This window comes from Mauremys reevesii, linkage group 16 (assembly GCF_016161935.1).
Source record: "Mauremys reevesii isolate NIE-2019 linkage group 16, ASM1616193v1, whole genome shotgun sequence".
Taxonomy (NCBI): Eukaryota; Metazoa; Chordata; order Testudines; family Geoemydidae; genus Mauremys; species Mauremys reevesii.
This window is the reverse complement of record NC_052638.1, coordinates 18,543,101-18,565,653: the sequence shown is the minus strand read 5'-3', so window position 1 is coordinate 18,565,653 and position 22,553 is coordinate 18,543,101. Positions and strand designations below refer to the sequence as shown.

The 22,553-nt window shown below is 42.3% G+C and overlaps 1 protein-coding gene across 6 annotated transcripts in view; it reads right to left on the bottom strand.

Moving 5' to 3' along the window:
* ZNF423 (zinc finger protein 423) overlaps positions 1-22,553 on the bottom strand; it is a 402,730-nt gene that overhangs the window by 353,172 nt on the left and 27,005 nt on the right. The gene's annotated exons all lie outside the window — the stretch shown is intronic.

Sequence of the window (22,553 nt, the reverse complement as noted above, 5' to 3'; positions counted from 1 at the left end):
AGGTGATGCTTTTCAGAACTGGAATCAGAAGGTAGAATTGGCATTGGAGACCACAGTGGCTTTGTGCACAGAGGGAGAGCTGAAAGCCCTCTAAAACAGCTGTGGAGCATCAGCCAACTAGAGGTGAGGGGCTCACAAGGGGGTAGAGGGGAGTTCCAAGGAGTTTAACTGGTAGTGAAGTCAGGTGCATGGAAACATTTTGCCCTCAGTTACTCTGCTGGTATTTAGCCCATAGCATGGGATGAAAGTCTCAGATTGTTCCAATGAAATACAACATGCAAATCAAAAATGTGGTTATAAAGATTCTCTGCTTACAGGGAAAAAACCTACAACTTATTCGGTGACCTTACTCAGGCAAAACTCCTGCTGGGCTGAATTTTGATGCACCCAATTAGTCTATGGTCAAACCACCACTGAAGCCAGAAGTAAGGACTGAGTAAGAGCTAATTAAAGACCTCAGGATTTGGCCTATAATGAAAGTCTTCTTTAGGGGGAAAATAAGTTTGCTTTAGGAGTTCCCCTAATCCTGTAAAGTGCTGTGAGATTTGCAAAAGGTGCTATATAATCAATAACTATTAACAAAAAGGTGACCAAACGACAGCTACCACTGATTAAAATAAAGCCCCTGGTGTGTTGCAGAAAATAACAATGCAACCATTTCTCTAGTATCAGAAACAGGTCTTTCCTAGTGCCATATAACTCATGTTAAAATCACAGCAAAAAGGCAGGCTTCCTTGAAGCTGTTCAGAAGTCTTTGGAGGCTTCTGTTATGCTTCACCTTTTTAATGCTTTATGTATTACAGCTTTATTTTCACCTAAGGCTGTGATCCTAAGCTTCCTCACAGCCTTATCTACGACTCACATTTCAAAGCCTAATTTTCTTGCCCCCAAATGTAGAATAAAATAGCTTGCAAAAATGGCTGCAAGGAAACTGAAAGTTCTGTGTTTTTACAGCCTTTCTTCATAGGTTCTATATAGGTACAATTCCTCAAAGGCCTAAAGACTTCCTAGAGAAGTAGTGTAGCTAGAAGATATTTCTTGACCTAGCATAACACTCTGTCCACCAAGGCTGGTGGAGAGATTATGAAATTTTAATTGGTCTGAGAGCAAGATATCACTATAATTGGAGCCCAAGTGTCTGAATAAGCCTGAGAGCCAGGGACTTGTTGGAATTCTGTAACACTGTAGTAATTCTAGTGCCAGAACCTACCTATGCCATCACAATAAGCACAATGAGAGTCCGTTGCTCCCATTCACGTTTCAGTCATTGACGTCTTTTCAGACTAGAATGTTGGACGGAGAGAAGGATATTAGTCTTTACTGTGTTCAGGCCCATGCTCTTTTCTATTCCTTACCCGATTGTGCAGCAAATCGTAGCATTAGGAAATAACAAGGTTTTAAGAATGTTCAAGTCAAACACAATCAGGGCTGAAGTCTGTCATTTGATACACAAGTTTCCCGCCATGCAATTAATCTGTGTTTGAGAGCTATCAATGACCTCTTCATCAAAACAGTTGTTCCCCTGGGACACTATCATTCTCCCAAAACCATGCTAGGCCAGACAGTTATACCTACTGCAGCTGTGACAACACATCAATGGGCACAGGTTGCCTGGAAGTGTCAAGTTTCAGGCCCATGTACTATCTATTTGTATACTACCCTCTGGTGGAAAACAAGAAACATGAACAGCCTCTGCCACTGTGCAGCACATAGAGTCCTTTGAATGGAAAGAGCTGCATACAATATAAATGCAAAATGTTTAATTATTTATTATTACTGTACATATTTAGTCAATACAGTGTCGCCTGGCTACATGCAATCTTACAAATCGTTCTGCTGACTCGGAGATCTAAATGTAGACTCCAGAGCATGGGGATTTGTTACACACTCAGAAGGTCTTTATGTCCAGAAACGAATGCGTGGATTACACTCGCTCACATGAGTATCTTCTAAATCTTTGCCAGACATGACCAAGGCATTGTACAGGTAAACTGTAGTCTTGATTTCATCATGAAATGTATCTTAAACAGTTTTCAGCAAAAACTGATTGTCTGGCAGAGACTGTCTTTATCTAAAGGTCAAAGCAAATTTCCCTTGCAAAACATGCTCTTTTTTTTCCAGATAAGTATAGATTCTAGCTCTGAGTTAGACAAATGTTTTCACTTCCTAATAGCTGTCTGCTACTACAATTGTACACATCTCTTTTAGCTCTAGACATCCCTGCTGCTAAGGAGTTATCACATTTCTGCTACAGTGGGAAATCTTGACTCCTGACATCAGAGTTATAAAAAAAGGCTGTTGATGAAGCACTGTCATTTTAAAAATGCAGCACAGCGAAAGTTTTGGCTTCTTTTCTACTGCCAGGCATAGGTTTGCAGCAACTCCCTATAAAGTTAGCTCAATAGAAATAGCACCCCTGTATTGAAGGAAAGAATTGGGCCCTCTGATTAATTTAATTGGAGTTATTCATGATTTACAGTGGTGTGAGTGATAGGAGACTCAGACCCTCTGTGACTGCCCATTGTCACTTCTGGAACTGGTGCTGTTAACACCAATGCTGGCAATAGGAATGTGGACACTAATAGCAGGTGTCTCCAAAGTACTGACTAGTTTGTCCAGGTCATTAATTGTGCTGGAGAGTTGAATATTTATTACTGACAAAACAAGCAGCCGAAAAGGTAGAAGTCTATTTTAAAGTGGTTGCATAAGACAGGAGTTTGCCTAGTTGGGCTGTCTGCTAGTGCAGCTTGCTGTGTAGTTACTGTTTCTAAACATGATGGGTGAATTGCTGGCCCTATTTAAATAAATGGCCAATTCCCATTGACTTCAGAGGGGTCAGGATTTCACCTCCCTCATATGAGAGCAAAACAAAATGAAAATTGTTCCGACAACAACAAAAGAAGAGGTTGTAGCATTTTGTGGCATGTAGCATGCCTCCCAGTAAAAAGATGAAAGCATGTCACAGACAGCTCTTTGACTGTAACTTGTAACCACCTGAGACAGAAAACTGCTATACAAAAAGTAAGAGGAAGCCTTGTTTCTGGAAAGGCCATTCTGATGCAGTTGCAGATTGTGCAACACTTGGAACGAGGAACAGCATTTTTAAATGGCATGAAAGTCAGTCTAGCTTATAGGGTTCAAGAATGTAATTATATTTGGATTGGGGGCCTGGTCTTCTTCAGTGTCATGACAGTTAAAGTGAATTTTTTTTTTTTTTAAATAGGAGCTTGGACTACAAAGTGCTTTTCCCTGCCAGGGCCGAGGCCTGCTATAGAGGCCAGACATATGTCTTTCTTGATCCCATAAACGTTTTGTGATAGGAAGCAGGCAGACTTTGAAGAAATTCCTTTTGTGATTCTGACTAGCAGAGATCTGTTCCCTCATGGAAACTGTGATTAGTTTTGTGGTTTTTCCCCTAAAAGTTACCTCCACTGAATTGTTATAACAAGATTTACATGATGTTGAACGTGTCCTTATTTACTGTAATAACATGTTTCTTCTCTATGAGGAATCCCAGTCTCTGAGGAAAGTAGCATGTGTGCCCCTCTGTAGGATGGTTTCTTCCTAAGGGCAGGTGTGTAAGTCATAGAGCTCCCTACGCATATGTGCTGCCCCGGTGTGAAGAAACATACAGCTCAGTTATCCAATGTTTCTGTTACAGAACCGACCCTTATCAGAACGAGGAGTACCTTTGCACAAGGTGTGGAACCGGGTCTCCCACCAATCTGTGTATAGGATCGTATTTCCACCACAGATGGGTTCACTTTTTAAGAGTGACATGTAAAGGATAGATGTTGAGTTTGTGCCCTCTTGGCTTCTTTATGGTCTGTAGAGGACCTGGCTAATTTTTATTTTGTTAATCTAGGGTGAGGCTGGGGAAGCGTGTGCAGATCTGTTTAGTGATTGTTAAGAAATTCAGGTCTTGCTTACTCTGAAAGACTGTATGGGTGACTGGAGCACTAGGTGTTTATGACATCAGATATCAAGGAAGCCAAACCTGATTAACTGAAAAGGGGAGTGATTTTTATTCAAATTGTTTTAACTAAACCCCCCTGGGCAGAAAGCTCTGTTTAAGGCCCCAGTACCCCTGCATCCCCTTCACAGTTAAGGACTGAGAAAGTTCCCAGTACTCAGCTGAGTCAGCCAATTGGTCCTCCAACAACAATCAACCCTTCTCCTTGCTGCCCAGAGGGTTGCCAACCCTCCAGGATTGTCCTGGTGTCCCCAGGAATTAAAGATTAATCTTTAATTAAAGATAATGTCATGTGATGAAACCTCCAGGAATTCATCTAGCCAAAGTGGACAACCCTAGTTGCACACAACATGACACTTCTTGGTATTTTGAAGGGAGGTGGACAGAAGCAGCAGAAAAAAAAATTAAGGCATTTTAGTTCATTATAAAGGACACCACCATTTCTCCCCTACCCCCATTCTATTCACCTTGGTGTGTGCAGTGCATTGGTCCACAGGCCTACTTTGGATGGAGAGCCCTGAAGGTGCCTTTTGCCTGTACAAAGCAAACTATTACTTCTTATGTCTCTAACACCAACTCCAGCATTTGCGCTGCTCGAGGGAAATTAAGCACTCTGGCTCTCATAAAATGACTTATGAAAGATGGTGCAGTAGTGATATCACATGATGCTTTCACAAGCTAACGTTCCTGAAGGAATTCTTGTCTTGCCCACATCTTGTATCTTTGTCCCACATCCTCTTCAGATATATAAACATCTCTTAAAAATTATTATACTGGAAATGAGTCAGTGACAGACACATTGCTGATATATTCATTGCTAAATCCAAAGTATCTGTAGCAGCCTGTCACAGGGCAAGTGCACCCCGTCCAGGGCCAGCTCCAGACCCCAGCGCGCCAAGCGCGCGCTTGGGGCAGCGTCCCGCGGGAGGGCGGCGGGCGGCTGCGGTGGACCTCCCACAGGCATGCCTGCAGAGGGTCCGCTGGTCCCACGGCTCCGGTGGAGCATCCGCAGGCATGCCTGCGGGAGGTCCACCGGGGCCGTGGGACCAGCGAACCCTCCGCAGGCACGTCTGCAGGAGGTCCACGGGAGCTGCGGGACCTGGGGCGGCACAAATCCTAGAGCCGCCCCTGACCCCGTCCCCCTTTGAGGGTGCGGCAAGGGCATCGTAGCCCCATGGTTATGTCTACCTAACTACCCTTACCTTCAGGTCAGTGAGGGTGAATGGCCAAAGTCTATATGGTCACCCTTCCTCACAGGGTTAGGTGACCTAGTGGCCACCTGAGTCACTATGTCTGCCCTCTGCTTCAGGGTGGAATGGCCTAACACCCAGAGCCTATGAGGCCACCCTTCTCCACAGGGCTGAGTGGCCTAGTGGCCAGTCAGAGAAGTGGACCCTCACCTAGGGGTGGGTGGCAGCCATGGTAGGGGCCTGGGCCCTCCCTACTCTACTGAGTCTCAGCCCAGGGCTCTGGCAGTGGCAAGTGTACTTGCACCAAATCAGCAGAGATCCGACTGAAACACGCTAATGTCACCTGGCACAAGGGCTAGTCTCCTTGGGCTACTTCCTACCCTGTCCCCAATGCTGTGGTCTGTGCCTAGGGTTGCCAGGTGTCCAGTTTTCGACCACAACACCCATCAAAAAGGGACACTGGCGGCTCTGGTCAGCACCACTGACAGGGTGTAGCAGGGTGGACCCTGCTCCGGGGTTTTATAGGGTTAAAAGTGGCCTGACAGAGCTGGGCTGATTGGGGAAGTGGCTGCAGCTGGAGGCCACGCCCCAAACTGAAGCCCTGGGGCTTATAAGAAGCAGGGAAGCCAGAGCCCAGGAGTCTCTCTCTGCCTCCAGAGAGAGATGGGCCTGGCTGCTTAGAGGCTGAGACTAGATACCTGAGTGAAGCAGGGCTGGGGGACAGGCTGAGGAGCTAGGGAAGCTCCAGCCTGGAAAGCCCCAGGCTGCGGCCTAGCAAAGGGCCAAAGGTACTGGGAGTTGCAGAGGGCAACCTAGGGGTAGGACGAAGCAGCAGGTCCAAACCCCCTTTGCCTGTGATGAGTGGGCTGATACTGCAGTCTGCCCCAGGGTGTGGGGCTAGACCATGACTGACAGTAGCCACTACTGAGGCAAGGCGGGGATAGTAGCGTGGGGGTCCCCTGGGAGGGGGAGACCCAATTATAGATAGCGGGCACCGGGTCCAGGGAGGGACGCCGGGGCCAGAGAACAGGCGGGTCACCAGCCTGCTGAGGGCGCTCCAGGGCAGGACTGAGTGACAATCTGAGCCCAACCAGCAGGAGGCGCGGCAGGGGTGAGTACCGACCCTGTTACACAGGGCCATTAAAAGTCCAGCTGGTGCAGGGCTGACAGGCTCCCTAGCTGGCGCCACGTGGCTCCTGGAAGCAGCGATATGTCCCTTGACTCCTAGGCTGAGGGATGGCCATGGGGGCTCCCTGCGCTGCCCCCCCATGCCACGAGCGCCTGCTCTGCAGCTCCCATTGGCCAGGAACCACAGCCAATGGGAGCTGCGAGGGTAGCGCCTGCAGGCAGAGACAGCATGCAGAGCTTCTGGCCATGCCTTTGCCTAGGAGCTGAAGGACATGTCACCACTTGTGGGGAGCCACCTGAGGTGAACGCCACCCAAGCCCATACCCCAAAATTCCTCCCATACCCTGACCCCCTGTTCCAGCCCTGAGCCCCCTCTCGCACTCTGAACCCCTCGGCCAACCTGAAGCATCCTCTTGCACCCCAAGCCCTGCTTCCCCAGTCCCACCCCAGAGCCCGCACCCCCAGTTGAAGCCCTCACCACCACCCAGTACCCCAACCCCCTGCCCCAGCCCATATCTCCCTCCTGCACTCTGAACCCCTCATTTCTGGCCCCACCCCAGAACCCACACCCCCAGCCCAGAGCCTGTACACCCTCCCACACCCCAAACCCCTCTGCCTCAGCCCCACCCAAGAGCCCACACTCCAAAGCAACTTAGTGCACTATACTAACAGGAGAGAAGCTGGAGTGGAATGTCTACTAAGCCTCCAGGAAATTAGTACGAGCAATGGCTTGCTATATCTATGGTACTTCTATGGTCCCCATAGCTATCCCCAGAACACTCTTATGAGCTAGGGAAATACTCTTATTTACCTTTTCTTCGGAGTGGGAAAACTGTGCCAGAGACACTTGCCAAAGTCATTCAGGAAGTCTATGGCAAAGCATGGAATTGAATCCTGGTTTTCTTTGCCCTAACCACTACTCCCATCATTCCTCTTGTCCAATGCCATGACTACTTTAAGCTATTACTCATGCCCTTCTTTACTATAGTTCCCTCCCACAACATGCTGCCACTTTTCTGTTTATCTTGCTATTTCTTCTTGTCAGAATCCAAGATGTGATCTCTGGGAATGGGCTGTCTGTATTTTACTGCAGTGAACACTGCCTAGCACAACAGATCTTGATCCTTCACCGAGGCCTCTAGTCAATACTGCAGTATAAGTAAATAATACTGAATGGAAAGGGAGGAAAATAATAAAGAAATCATAAAAACATTTAGCATTTCTATAGCACCTTCCATCTGAGCAAAGCATTTTGCAAATCTTATTGAATAAATCCTTAATCAATGAAGCCTTCATTTCTTAATTAACAAATTAAAAAACCACAGTACTAAATATCTTACAAGTGAAGTAATGGTGCAATAGGATATGCTGAATATATTAAATCTATTTATTTCTGTATGAGAAAAATTAATAAAAAAGGAAAATAAACTAGTTCTATATTGAGTGGGAAGCGAAGGAAACTCAGTTCCTTTGTTGTAATAAATTATGTATATCTGTACATATAAATCTTCCAGTCATTCCATTCAGCAAAGTACTGCAAAGATTTCCATTAATTTAAGTATAGACCTTGCTATTGCCGTTAGGAAACTAATGATTGTGCCTGGGCTTCAGAGCTGACTAGTTAAGAGGTTTTCTACTGTAACCTTCATGCTCTACCCAGTTTGTCGTTGTGGGTGGTACGGATTTGTCCAAGCAATATGATGAAGCAGTCAAAACAGTAGGCGCACACCAATTAGCATAGATAATTGGTTTTTCAGCATAAATGTCCAAATGGTTAGTTTCACATTCAGGAACCTTGTGACACTTAGAAAACTAAAGGTTGAAGGTTCATTACTAGGGCAGGGAGCGTATGAATTTTTCCAAAAGACTTCATCGACTGGAATCATCTCTTGATCCAAAAGATAAACTCTTACGAAAGCGGATAAGAACTAGATTCCTGCTGGAGTTTATTGCCATTAGGTTTCATTATAGCTGACTTTTTCCACATTATTTCACTCTTTATGAAACAGGCTTTATTTTTTTAATAAAGAGCTGTTACATGTATTTCATATCAACCAGGGTCTGGATAAAGCAATTCTAATAACAAAGCAAAACAGAATTGCAGATGTAAATGCTATTAATACATCCTTTCTAATTAAATTCCATCAGAAATCATAAACAGTATTTCTGGCCCCATCCTCATTCTAGTCCTATCATTTTTTGATTAACTATCCTCATGCACTAGGAATTAAGGTGTGTCCGCTAACTTTTTTGTGAACGATGTGCTGTTTTTAATATTAACAGCACCATCTTTTCATTGTTCCCTGAGCAGGGTTGGGAGGAGAACTATAATTACACACAATGGGTGTATAATTCATACATTCAAAGTAACATTAAAATGATAGGTAGCAAAATATAGCAATAGAGCAGCTTGCCTGTCATTCCTTTATTGGTTACCGGCACCCTTCAACACCATTACAAACAACTCTCTTGAGTGAATATGTCATGAAGACATGAGCTAGATTAAAGCCACCGGGCATCCTTTGGGAACTCAATACATAGGGGATCCTTCTGCATGAGGTTGCAAGATATCTAATTTAAGATTATGCTGAAACAGTATTTAGGCACACTCTGTCTATGGGGCCAAGCTGCTGGAGTCCACAGTGTGCTAGAAACAATGTGGGGAAGTGGGCATCTGTGACATATTTTCTGATCTTGCCCCTGTATTCAATCCTTCTGGAAAGGTGTGACAGGCCAAATATTGCAAATTTCTCAACTGTCATCTCAATGCTCCTATTAGGAAATAGCATTATGCAGTTTGATGCATTGGGGGAATCAAAGGCCCAGTACATAGCTGACTTTTTGCATCCAGAAAAGTAATTCTGTTCCCCTCAATATATCCTCTTTCACTAGAAAGATGGAACTAAGTTACCTCTGGTCACCCAAGAAAGCTAAGCACTCTCTTAAATATGGAAGCATTAAAAAAATTAGGATTCTTTATGCACAACTGACTTATAATCAGTCTCAGATCTATTCTGATCAGGAGACAGTTAGTGATCCAGTGGTTACAACAGGAGACTGGGAACCAGCATGATGCTTGAATTCTGTTACCGATGTTGCCACTGACTCATTAGGTGACTCCGGGTAAAATGAGTTCCCCACAGAAGCACAACCTATCCTGCTGGCATTGAGAGTTGAATGGGATTGCACAAGATGTAAATCAGTGCAGAATTTGGCTAAGGTGCATATCCTGAGTCCTGTCCATTGAATCTAGTCACACAAATAAATGTTTAGTGCTTTTTATTCCAGTTAGTCCCATGGAGCCAACACAGCTAGCTATAGGAGACAGCAAGTTGGAGTCCATTCTGTCTTGTGTATCATTAGCCAAATTGTTAACAAAATTCCAGTTGCAGAACCTTTTATTACTGGTTACGATGTATGAACTAAAAAGAACCCCAGCATAACAGTCAGATGCAATCTATTCACTTGTCAACCACACAAATCTGATATGAAGTTACTGAGAACTAACAAACAAGATTCTCTTTTACCTAGTCAGTTTTCAGAGTTCAAAGGTTTATAACTTGGGGCAATGGTGTAATTGAAAACATAAATTGTTCACCTTTGCCTGTGTGGAGAAAATTTTTAGTGATGGGTCCCTTTCTGAAATCTTGCTTCAGGCTTATAAATGGTTGGGAATTTTTAAAAAATTATTCACATACTGCTTCATACAGGTGCATTTAAGCACAATATTTAATTCACAGATCTCATTCACTTCTTCCAGATTCTGCCCAGAGTAAGACTTATCTAAGATTTTCATAAATATATTACATCAAGTTTTCTAGCTCTCATAACTTAGTGCATAATATTTGAGATATACATTTCAGAGTAACTCCAAATCTTGGAGCACAAGAAACATGACATACCAAAGTCTGAGGATAACAATACTATTACATTTTTCCTTGTTTTATCAACTTTTCTTTAAGTATAATTTCACTTTCCATTCTCCATCTCCCCATGTGTATGTGTTATATGGACCTGAGTAAAAGAAAGTGTGTGTAAGTAGATATATTTTCCAACTTTCAGTAGGCAGACATTCACGTATCTGTGCACCATGGCACCTGGAGTTCTTATTGCAATATTTTTGAATCAGCTATATTTGTTTTGACCAAAATGGAAATATCAGAGGACATTAAAATTCTGTCACAGACACTTAGGGCTGATTCTTTGCTCCATAAAGCAGCCCTCAACCCAGAAGATTCTCCTTGTGTTGGGGGATCCTTTGGGGGTGTACAGAAGCTGGGAAAGGAGACATGGCTGGAGGAAAGAGGTTGTGGCTGGGGCAACCCTGCACTCCACAATCTTAAACTGCCTTAACAGCCTGTTGAGCTCACATGAATTAGAGCAGTTTTAAGATTACTCTAGTTTATGTGAGAGACCACCCTGGCATCTGGACAGCCCCAGCACAGGGGCTGTACAAAGCCAGCTTAATCCACTTTTGTACTTCTTTCTGTCTCCTGAGCTGCACTGAGTGATTCTCAGCCATAGTTCAGGACTGGGCCCTAGAGTTTTGGAATAACGACTTTTCAGTGTTGAGAGACTAATTTAATCCAATTTTATTAACAGAATATTTTAGTTTGTCTTTTTAATACTCTCTGCATTGTATAAATGTAACACATTTAATGACATCAGATATAAGAATTTGATATGTTAATTACAATAGTTCCAGTGTTTTTACGGAGCTATATGGAATAGTGCTGATTGTAATAACCCCTGCGGAAAATAGATCACTGGAAATGAAAAAGCACTTTTTCAAATTGCAGCACTGAAAGCAATCAGAAAGAAATGGGTTTTCTTGAAGTCTAAAATTAACTGAAAACTTAATTGCCATGATGCCTATCCCAAGTCAAAGCAACAGACTTTATATGACAGAAATTTAAATAGCTCTTAGATTTAATTTGTAATTTGCAGAAAAATTAGACTCATCACACCTATGCTGTGGCTCAGCCTAAGAAAAACCACAGAACCTATGTGACTTCTTCAGTATCTAAGACACTGATCCTGCAAACGAACACTTATGCTCATGTGGGGTCTTGCTTTCGTTATCGGCTCCTGGAGATAAATAATACAATAACTGGCACCTACATAGCGCTTATCTTCAAAGTGCTGTACAAACATTAACTAAACCTCTTAAAAACCTTTTGCGATAGTCAGACAGTGCTAATAATATCTGGCTGAAGGGGAAACTGAATCACAGATGGGTTAAATGATTTGCCTGAGGTTACCCAGAAAATCAGTGGAAGAGTTGGGAGCAGAACTGCTGATACCTGGTATAGTGCTCATTCTTTTAGACCATGCCAGCATTCCAGAAGGTCAGGGCTAAGAGTTTTAGAAGGAGAAACCTCAAGTTAGGTTCCTAATTCTATAGTTAGCACCGTATCAGCATTCTGACAAAAAAAGGATTAAGAAAGACTTTCATGACAATTTTTCCTTCAGTCTATTCCACTTATCTGTGTATATAAAAATACTATGTGCTCCTAAAAAGAGAAGCATGTAAAACACGCTCCAGGGTAGAAATTACAGTCTGTGAGACTTATTTTATCTCTATGCAGACCCAAGTGAAATACATTTAGCAAAACAATGGGTGATTTTCATGCCTCTGTATTTCATTGCTTTGTACATCACGAAAACTTTCCTGTCAGATGGTAAATTGTGATTATTCAGACTGAACTATCCCCATAAAAAGTACATTTGTGACTTTTTTCCAAACAGCACAACTATATATATTCTAGTTTCTAACATATGGCATTGCAATAAATGGACTTCACGTTAATTACTGGTGGTCCATTAAAAAAGGTAAATGTGAGGTCAAAGAATAATTGACTCTTGGAAAAATGGAGTGCTATTGGAATGTGAATACAGGTTAGATTTGTGATTTATAGCAGGACAGTTTCATCTGGTATTTGGGTTACATTTCATTTTCTTTGGACTATTTGTTGCTAACAGTTGATTGTTAGTATGCCAAGAAGGTTAGATTAGAGAAAAGTTGGTTGTGCTTTTGAACTTTTATAGGAATAGCATCCATTCTGTATTTTTAAATAAGAAAATTGTAAAATGTTTTCTGAGTACAAGTTTACCTCAAAGTGTCTGTAGTTCTCTCCCTCTCCCTCCCCCCTGGACCTCCACATACATATACCTAGGGTTTCCAAAAATTTATTTAGTGTTTTCTTGTGCTACTTGAAGAAAGGACTATTTAACAGCATCAAGGCAATGGCATGAAACTCTCTCATTCTACCGGTTTGGTGGTAATGTGACTCCACTGACTTTAACTGAAGTACATCGGCAGAAAACGGGTGTAGCAAACTGGAGATCCCAAAGATCCCAGCATAACAGCTGGAACAAAGTCCCTGGCAGTAAAGAATGAATATCTATGTAGGCAATGACATCAAAATCATCACTGTGGCATCTAACAGTAACAGGCAGCTGACAAGTCTGAAATGCAATAATATCCATCAACTGCTTTTTTTACTAGACAAAATTACCATGATTTTTTTTAAAAGTATTTGGGACCAAATCCTGAGGTTCTGTGCTCAGTCTCCATCTGGGGAAAAAAATACGGTGTTCTTATTAGAGTAAGAACTGAAGATGGATCTCAAAGTTTATCCCAGTGGAAGTTTTAGAGATAGATCCTCAGCTGGTGTAAGTTGTCATAACTTCATTGACTTCAATGTACACCACCTGAGGGTCTGCTCCTTTGTCTGAATAGGAACACAGGGTTTGGCCTCTACAAGTTGGAATAAAGTCTGTGATTTCCATATAAGAGGCTGCTCCCTTTAAACGATCTGAAATTAAAATAATTAGAGCTATATCCTGAGCAGGTGTAAATCAAAGTTGCCTTTAGAACTTAATTTATTAAACAGCTTCCCTGTATTTATTTTCTTAGCATAACTTAGTTTCTTTAACTGCTCTAGATATGTTTCAGAGAGCCAAACTGTGTGTGTTCATGCCAGGAAATAACAAAAGTTAGGCATAAAAACATAATGGGCCATATTTTCAGTGGCCTCAACCCAACTTCTGCATTTGCACGCACAAGGTTTGGGGGGACGAAGGGGAATTTGCCGGGATGACAGCTACCAGACTTTTCCACACACAGCTGCCATTTGTACCCAGCCATCAGAGTTCTTGGGCATCCACAATTGCTTATCCAGGTACTTCTGTGTGCTGTTCATGGCATGCAGATTTAGTGGTTGCTTTTGAAAACTGGTCCAATAGGGTCGAAATGTAATATCCTGGCTAGGGCTGTGCAAAGCTATTGCATGCTACTGACAAGTACAATTGTTAGGTTAAATATCTTACAAATACAATTTAAATACATTAAGGGTTTATGTGAAAGAATATGGTACTGTAGTACAAAGAATGAAAAGACTGAGGTGGATCCAGCTTGCTGGCTTTGTAGTAGCACAATGCTCTCACTCTCCAAGGAGGGGAAAGGATTTGCTTCACTTCTGAGCATCTCCTAGAGGCTGATTCTGATGGCATTATGTCAGACTTTGAGACGGTTTGGTTCTCTCATTTTCAGGCTCCAGGGAAGTTCAAATCAGCATCTGCCCAGGGAGGAGGAAGGTTGAAATTCCAGCCCAAATCCTGATTTTAAAATTGTTCACGTTTACTTCAGTGGGAGCGAGATTGGGCCTTTTAAAAGGAAATTGAACATGGTCAATGAAATCCTGGTCCCCCTTAAGTCAATGGCAAAACTCCCATGGACTTCAATGTGGCCAGGGTTTCACTGGTTAGGGTGGAAAATAAAGCCCCACTTTTGATCAGCAAAATGGTAAGGAGAGCTAATGCTCAAGCCCCTGAAAAAGAGCATAAAGAGAGCTTTCCACTGACTATCCACTGTTACCGGAACAGTGCAACTACCGAATAGTGCAAATTCCTTTGTATTTAGGTACCTATATTTAGGAATCATCTCTCTCCATATTTTGCCAGTTTATTCTTCTCATTCTCTTCTTTAGAGTAGAGGAGTTTATTTTTGTTAGAGTTGCTGAGTAGCCTGATGAACAGGAGAACAGTCGTGTGCCAGCAGGTGGTTTTATCAGTAGGTTTTACATACAGAAGTGGGATTAACACAGCTCAGGAAATACTCACTACAGATTCAAGATTGTTTTTGGGTATGTACTTTGTCCTGTAAATCACCTATACATTTCTGTCTATTTAGTTGTACTGTAATAATCATAAAAGTATTTTGCTGGGATTGAATGACTCAGGGGGTTAGGAATGGGCTATGCTGCAGAACCTTTCACTTTTGGATTGCAGGTTTAAATCCAGCCGAGGTCAGTGATGACCCACAGCGACACCATTTGATGGCTCTTTGGTGAGCTTTGAGAAATGTGTTGGATATCCTGAATCCAGTTCCCAGCTAACAAGTGACAATAAGTCTCATGGATGGACATTCATAGTAGGATGACTTTAGGAAGGAGAAGATACCAAGACAGAGTGAGTGGGCTGGGATTGTTAAACTCCCTTAAAGACAAGTAGCCAGACAAACCAGTTCAGAAAGAGAGGATAATATTTTGGTATAATCCGCTTCTACATAAATCCACCTGTTTTTCCATTCTTTCTACTGGAAGGCTACTATACATTGGCTTTAACTTACTCTAACCTTTAAGGTCTTCTGTAAAGAATCCTGTATTATGAGGAGATATATCAACTTTGTGAGCCCAATTTTCAGAGATGATGAGCACTTGTAACTGTTCTTGAAGTCAATGGGAACTGCAGGTGCTCAGCAGTCAGCACCTCTAAAAATCAGGCCATGGGCATGTCAGATTTGGCTTCATTTCTCATAAGAAAGAGTGTAAGAGGGAGGGGGAGAAACCATGTCCAAATCTTATGGTTATATGGTCTTAAAGCCCAATAACACACTTGTGACCTGATGGGAAAACAGTAAACCCATTGAATCCACTAATACACTTCTAGGTCTTTGATTCCCACAGACAAAATATGATGAACATATGAGAACCAAGTATCAGAGGGGTAGCCGTGTTAGTCTGGATCTGTAAAAGCAACAAAGAATCCTGTGGCACCTTATAGACTAACAGACGTTTTGCAGCATGAGCTTTCGTGGGTGAATACCCACTTCTTCGGATGCAAGAAGAAGTGGGTATTCAGTGGGTAATATTCTTCTTGCATCCGAAGAAGTGGGTATTCACCCACGAAAGCTCATGCTGCAAAACGTCTGTTAGTCTATAAGGTGCCACAGGATTCTTTGTTGCTTATATGAGAACCAAGAAATCTTGTATCTTGGGATCAATAGAGTGCTGCCTACATGACAAAATTTCTCATGAGAAGTTACACTTTGTTTTTCAGAACGTGTTCCGGAGAATGGTATATCAAGTTGACCATATATGTGCCCAGATGTCCCCCACAGTTTCTATTAGCCACAGTAAGTATGTTGTTGCAACATATTTTCATTTACAGAACTACTTGGTGGCAACAAATAATCATGTTTTGTGACCCCATTTCCCCTGGCATTGGGAGCCAGTGATTTATTTTATTGTTGTTCATCCACATCTTTGTCTCCGCAAGAAGCTATATATTAAGGGAAGAGACTATGCAGCTTCTTAGTGATTCGTGATCACTAATATCTTGTGTCAATTTGTGTTTTCATCTTCTTTCTTGAGCTAGACTTAACTTCAAGAAAAGTGATGCTCAGGTCTTGGGTATGCATTATTATGTAATATTTATGAAAGCTGATACTGACTTACCTCTTCTATGAAATCTCTTCTTGTCACTTTCTAATCCTCCCAAACTCAGCGACACAAAGCTCCAGGATACACTTTTGAGATACTGTTTTGACAATACCCTTTAGATGTCTTTACAGAATTGACAAAGCCACAAGAAAGTTGCTAGGAAAAGTTTGCTAGGAAAAGTTTGTACAATATTCTCCACCTGATAGTTATGAGCCCAAGGAGAAATCAACTGCAGGCAGCCAAGCAGCTAACATTTGGATTGGACTATCCTAGGGATCCTAATTGTGTCATACATCCACATGCACAATGCAAGGAAAATAAAAACAAAGCACTTTAGTCAAGAAAATTGTTTTCTAAGTTAAGAAATTGCTTCTAAAGAAAGAGCAAGGGAAGAAAAAGTGGCAAGACACATGATGATTTTAACAAAATCAGTTTACAGCACTTGTGCATGGAGACTCTTGGTGGTATGTTTCCCCTTCTCTTTCTCTTTGGGAAAGAGCAATTGTGAGAAAGGAGATGCAGAATGCTGAGCAAACAGAAAAGTGGAGACCTGTCATGTTTCTTCTGTGGACAGTCTGGTTTAGTTAGGTTTTGGAATTCCTTGTAACTTTCATTTCACCTCCTCTGGGACATGAGCAACTGCACTGGGGTGGGGCTGTTGGGCTTACCAACTTGGTGGTTGCCTGGATAGTCACCTGATTATTCTATTTAGTGTCCTGCTCATTGAAAGTCTGCATTTATGAATCTATATTATGGAAATCATGGACCACAATAATAGGCAGCATCCTTGCCTCAGTGGCAGGAAAAGTTTTGCCAGTTTCTTCCCCTCTCATCTCTGTCTGCAGTTACCCTTCCTTGCTCTAGAATAAGGTCAGCCAGACCCACATAATTAGAGGAGATTGTGTAAGGTTGACCTTGTACCCTGTCAAATCCTTTCATGTGTGGGCAGTCTTTATCAGTAGCAGCATAGAAAACAGAGTGAGAGATGTGCTTATAGGTGTGAGAATGAGATGGTTAAGAATTTTTTTCCTCACTCTCCGCAAACTAAGATAGTACCTCTGCCACTTGGGTGAACTTAGGTTATTCCCACTCATATCTAGCAGCCCATGGTTTCTTCCTTTATCTTGACTTCTGCTATTTTTGTTCTGTGATGTCTCTACTTTTGCACTATTGGGAGTGGATTGTGTGTGGATCACTAACTTTTGGACAGGTCAGCTATCTCAGCCTGAACACCACTAGAAGGATACTAATAAGAGGAAACGAATACATCAAAAAACAATTCTCCCTTTTTCACTCCATACCCCTCTCCCAGGCACACTGCTTTCTGCTGCTCTCGCTGTTGCTGCCCTTTCTCGCTCTGCATTTATACTCTGGTTTCTGTAGATGGTACTGTACCAAGAAGAGATGAAGATTGACTTTTTAGGTCTGCTGGTCCTGCCTGAACAAGTCACAGTGGAGCCTGCAGTTCAAAAGGGGCAATGCAGAAAAAGATCATGAACATTACAAAATCTGCAAAATTGTTTCCATTAAAAAACAAACAACAACAACAAAAAACCACCATGGTAGTTGTTGGAAGAAAAGTGAAGCTGCTGTAGGGAATGTACCTATGCAATTTGAAAATGGCTCTCTGAATGTCAAATCTGATCCCTGGGGTGTTCTGGGGCCCCTAGTACAATTAAGAAGCAGTCACTGACCTCTGGCTGTTGCTGAAGCTTGGCTTGGGAAGACAAGGAAGACCTAGGATATACAAAGTGTATCTGTTCATTCCTTGACTGAAGCTGAGGTGCAGAAACCTTGTAATAACCGAGCTTCATTTTGCACAGCAGGATCACATGGAGTGCTGAGAACAGAAATATGGGCGTGGGGTAGGGTGACCAGATGTCCCGATTTTACAGGAATGGTCCCGCTATTTGGGGATTTTTCTTATATAGACGCCTCTTACGCCTCCCACTCCCTCCCTCAGTCCTGATTTTTCATACTTGCTATCTGGTTACCCTAGGGTGGGGGTTGCTTCAGTATTTTTTCATATGGCTGGGAAATGTCTAAGACTATGCCAATATACCTACCACACACTCTTCTATCAACCTGCAAGGAGTTCTTGTAAACACTTCACATTTGCTTCAGTTTATAGAAGAGGAACTGTGCAATGCAACCCAAGTCCTGTGTTTCATGAAATCTGTAGGGAAAAATATCTACAACTAAATCACGTGAGTTTCACATAAAATGATAGGTATGTAGAGGCCATTAGTACAGGTTTGCCTGGGAGCTAAGTAATGAACCAAGCTTCTGTCTCCAGAGACTTCCAATATCCCTGGAAAACTGGAACTGCAACCTGTATTGAACAAAAATGAGACTTTCACTCTACTTTCACCACAGAGGGAATTTCACACTACCTAGGTTCACTATAAACACCCAATTCCATATCCCTAAAATAGGCAAGGCTACCAGTTAAGTCAGTGGAATTTCAATGGGAATTTTGTCTGCCGAGGGATATTGGACTGGTGTCTTTGGGGATTCCCCTCTGGGGACCAAATTTGGCCTGCAGAATCTTTATTACTAATGATGAACCATGAAAAGGAAACAGCCCATTTGGACTCTCAGAGCCCAGACTGTGTTTACAGGGCTGGCAGTTAGAAAAACTATTCTTTTACTTGTATAAAATGAGCAAATTGATTTGGAATCAGTGAGCTACAGTCAACATGGAATCCCACAATAATATTTCTACAGTCACTGTACTTTAGGGATCTGCTAGGGCAAGCAGCAAGTGTTGTGTCCACTGAAAACCTGAGACTCTCCTCTTTCCACTGGGCTAAAGCTCCCACTTTTAGACCTGATAGATTACAAGTTACCAGACCTTAAAGCTATCACTGGTCCAGCAACCAATATTGTCCATTCTGTAGCCCAGATCACAGATTTTGCAGAAATTAGTAAAAATTTATCTGGCAGAATGTTGTGAACAAATGAAAAGTGCAGTAGTTTGAAGCTGCTCAGATGTTTGATGTAGTCTTAGTGGAAATAGGTTAGTACAGAAGTTCTCAAAGTGCAGCCAAGGACCACTAGTCTGCATAACTTTTGCTGGTGGTCCACAGAGAGCAAGCTGCTAACATGATACTGGATCTATGTAGACACTTTTGACTGCATCAACTTTTCCAAATAAGCAATTGCTGTAGTTGCCACAGGAATGTTAAGAAATTGCAAATGAGAGAAGAGGTGGTTGTGACTGGAAGGGGAGGTGGATAATCAGAATCTTTCCACACTAAGATCCACACTTATTGGAGAAGTTTCCAGACTCTTCGTTAGTGAAGAGGAAGAAAGGGAAGCAGACAAATATGCATGATAAAGTAATAGCTTTGTAGTTTGTCATGTGGATAACACCACTATATAAATGGTGAAGATTTATGTTGGAAAGATACTGAGATCTTGTGCACAAAAAACACGCAGGTAACATTTTGGAACCCAGATTTGAAAATTAAGTCTGGAATTTTTTTTTTTTTATAAATTCCAAGTCTTCATCAATTATTCATTTAAAAGGGCTTCACTTTATTATGGAATATATTTTTTGTTTGATTCACAGAACGTGTATTCTCTTAATAGGTTTGTTTCTTTAAGCGGAATTAATATAAATGAGTCCAGTTCTACCAAGGTTTCATTTAGATATGTTGTATTTCTTATTCCTCTTTATATGTAAAGTACCTGTCTGAAATTGTTTTAATGTCAATGCTATGCACCATCACCCTCTATGTGATAAAGTATGGGCTAGTCCAGGGCCGGCTCCAGGCACCAGTGAAGGAAGCAGGTGCCTGGGGCGGCCAATGAAAAGGGGCAGCCCTCCATCGGTATTGGGGCGGCATGTCCCGGTCTGCGGCGGCAATTCGGCGGCGAGTCCTTCAGTCCCTCTCTTCCTCTTCGGCGGCACTTCAGCGGCAGCTCAATCGGGTTTTTCTTTTTTTTTCCCCACCGCTTGGGGCGGCAAAAAAGCTGGAGCCGGCCTTGGGCTAGTCATTCCATGAATGAAACTTTTATATGGCATCTCAATTGGCTTTTCTTTTTATGAAATAATAACTATATTCTCCATTAAGTTCTAGGGCCAGCTGTTAGTTGCAGCTCTGGTTATTAATGAGTTAACAGGAATCACTGCCCATTTATTCTTAGAGGACCTGTTCCAAAGCCTATTGAAGTCAAAAGAAAAACTCATGTATTTTGGATCCAATCTATACTTACATTGTTAATGGTTCAAGTAATCAGAAATTAAACAAGAAGTTGAGGCAGATGTGGTTGCTGTATGTACAGACAGTGTTGTCTAGTGGCTAGACCATTAAACCAGGACTCAGGAAACCTGGGTTCTAGTCTTGGCTCTGCTGCTAGGTGACCTTCAGCAAGTCACTAGACCTCTATCAGCTTCAGTTTCCCTATCTGTAAAATGGGGATAATCATGCTTACCTCCTCTGTAAAGTGCTTTGAGATCTATGAATGAAGGGCACTAGGTGAGAGCTAGATATTATCATCATTATGGATGTTTGGAGCCAGAGTGCAGGGAATTGTTATACTGTACTCTTTATTGAGACCAGGATCCTGATAGGCTATCTCTACACTAGAAGCAACTTGCCAGTATAGTTATACTGGTGTGCTATACCTGCAAAGGGCTTGTACTGCGGACACAGCTTACAGCAGCAAAACTGAACTTTTGTCAGCAGAGTTTATTCCAGCTCCAAACTCCTTACCCCAAGTGGGAAAAAAATAACCACACCACCACAAAAAAACCTCAGTTTTGCTAGTAGAGCTGCATCTATGCTCGGGACTTCTGTCAATATAGTTCTGTGGGTCAAGGATCACACCTCTTCACGCTCCTGACCCACAGAGCTATATTGGCAGAGGTTTGTAGTACTCAATCACAGTGGTGTTACCATAGCATTGTGAGTCAGTCATTGGACTCTGGTCTGGTTTGTTGAGATCATTCCACTTCATTATGACTACGTAAGTGGCACTTGCAAGTACATTCTTCACTTTATGTTACGGACCCATATTTTTGTTTTCAAACAGCACTGTTTCCATGCAGTATTTCAAAGACTAAAACACTAGTCACCTCTGACACGGTTTCTTTTTAAAACCATGCACATTTTTATGTAGGATGACATTTTTATGTAGGGTTATGTTATTCCCCAGTGGCTGTACTGGCAAAGTGCAATATGTTTAAATTTCTCAACATAGACTGTGGAAGGATCCTCCTGAATATTTTCTGTAAGGCTGCCTGGAAAAGTAGGGGGAGGAGCTCTGAAAATTGCTTTTAATTTTTCATCAAAATTTCAAAATCTTAGAAATTTGCTGACCAGCTGTCATTTTCTGCATTCTAGGGCATTTTCAGCCTGCTGACGGGGACCTGGCATGTTTTTCCAGCACACCCGTGTTCAGTAGAAAGCAGTTACCGTGTCACCATGATGAAACGTTCCCGTAGGAATTAATTGTGAATATTGGGATATTATGCACTAGTCAGATGTTTAACTGTGTCAGGGAATAGATAAACCTGGTGGAAACATTTTGAATTTCAAAATTTTTCTATGAAAAACAAAAAACATTTTCTGATAAATTAGCCTCATTTTCTAACCAGCTCTAGTGACAGATGATATCAAAGGGGGGTAGGGGGAGCTCTCCTGCTGAATTTCCTGTGCTATGAATGGGAAGGAGCATCTGCCAGGCAGTTATTTATAAGAAACCCTTGACTCTGGAATTCGCTTCTTGCCATTCCTTGATCTGCCAGAACCTAGATTTTTTTTTTAAAACCATCTTATCTTGCTACACCGTCCTTTTCTCCCCTTTGACATTTTCAGAGGGACTGATTGCTCAGAGCAGGGGTCAGCAACCTTTCAGAAGTGGTGTGCCGAGTCTTCATTTTTTCACTCTAATTTAAGGTTTTGTGTGCCAGTCATACATTTTACCGTTTTTAGAAGGTCTCTTTCTATAAGTCTATAATATATAACTAAATTATGGTTGTCTGTAAAGTAAATAAGATTTTAAAAATGTTTAAGAAGCTTCACTTAAATTTAAATTAAAATGCAGAGCCCCCTGGACCGGTGGCCAGGACCTGGGCAGTGTGAGTGCCACTGAAAATCAGCTCGCGTGCCGCCTTCGGCACACGTGCCATAGGTTGCCTACCCCTGGCTCAGAGCACTGGTGAGCATAGCTATTTAGCCCCATCCTGCTATTGGTTCCAACAGTATGAGCAGACTCTTGTGCCTGTGAAGAGCCGCATTGACTTCCAAGGGGCTCTGCACTGGCCCATGCAGATCTGAGCTATCCAGCTAGTCAGCGTAATGACTTACAGCGAGATAGCATCTTTCCTCCCCTATCACTCCAAAGGGCGTTACAAACTCATTGACAAGATCTGAGTCTAGGAATTGCTTGCCTTCGCTCACCACTGAAATGCAGCTCCCTCTGGGGTGAAATGCTGCAGCTGTTTAACAGATCGTAGCTATTCAACTGGACAGTTTAGGACAGGAAGTGAAGAAGGTCATGTCCATTTACACTGCTGTGTGAGATGAG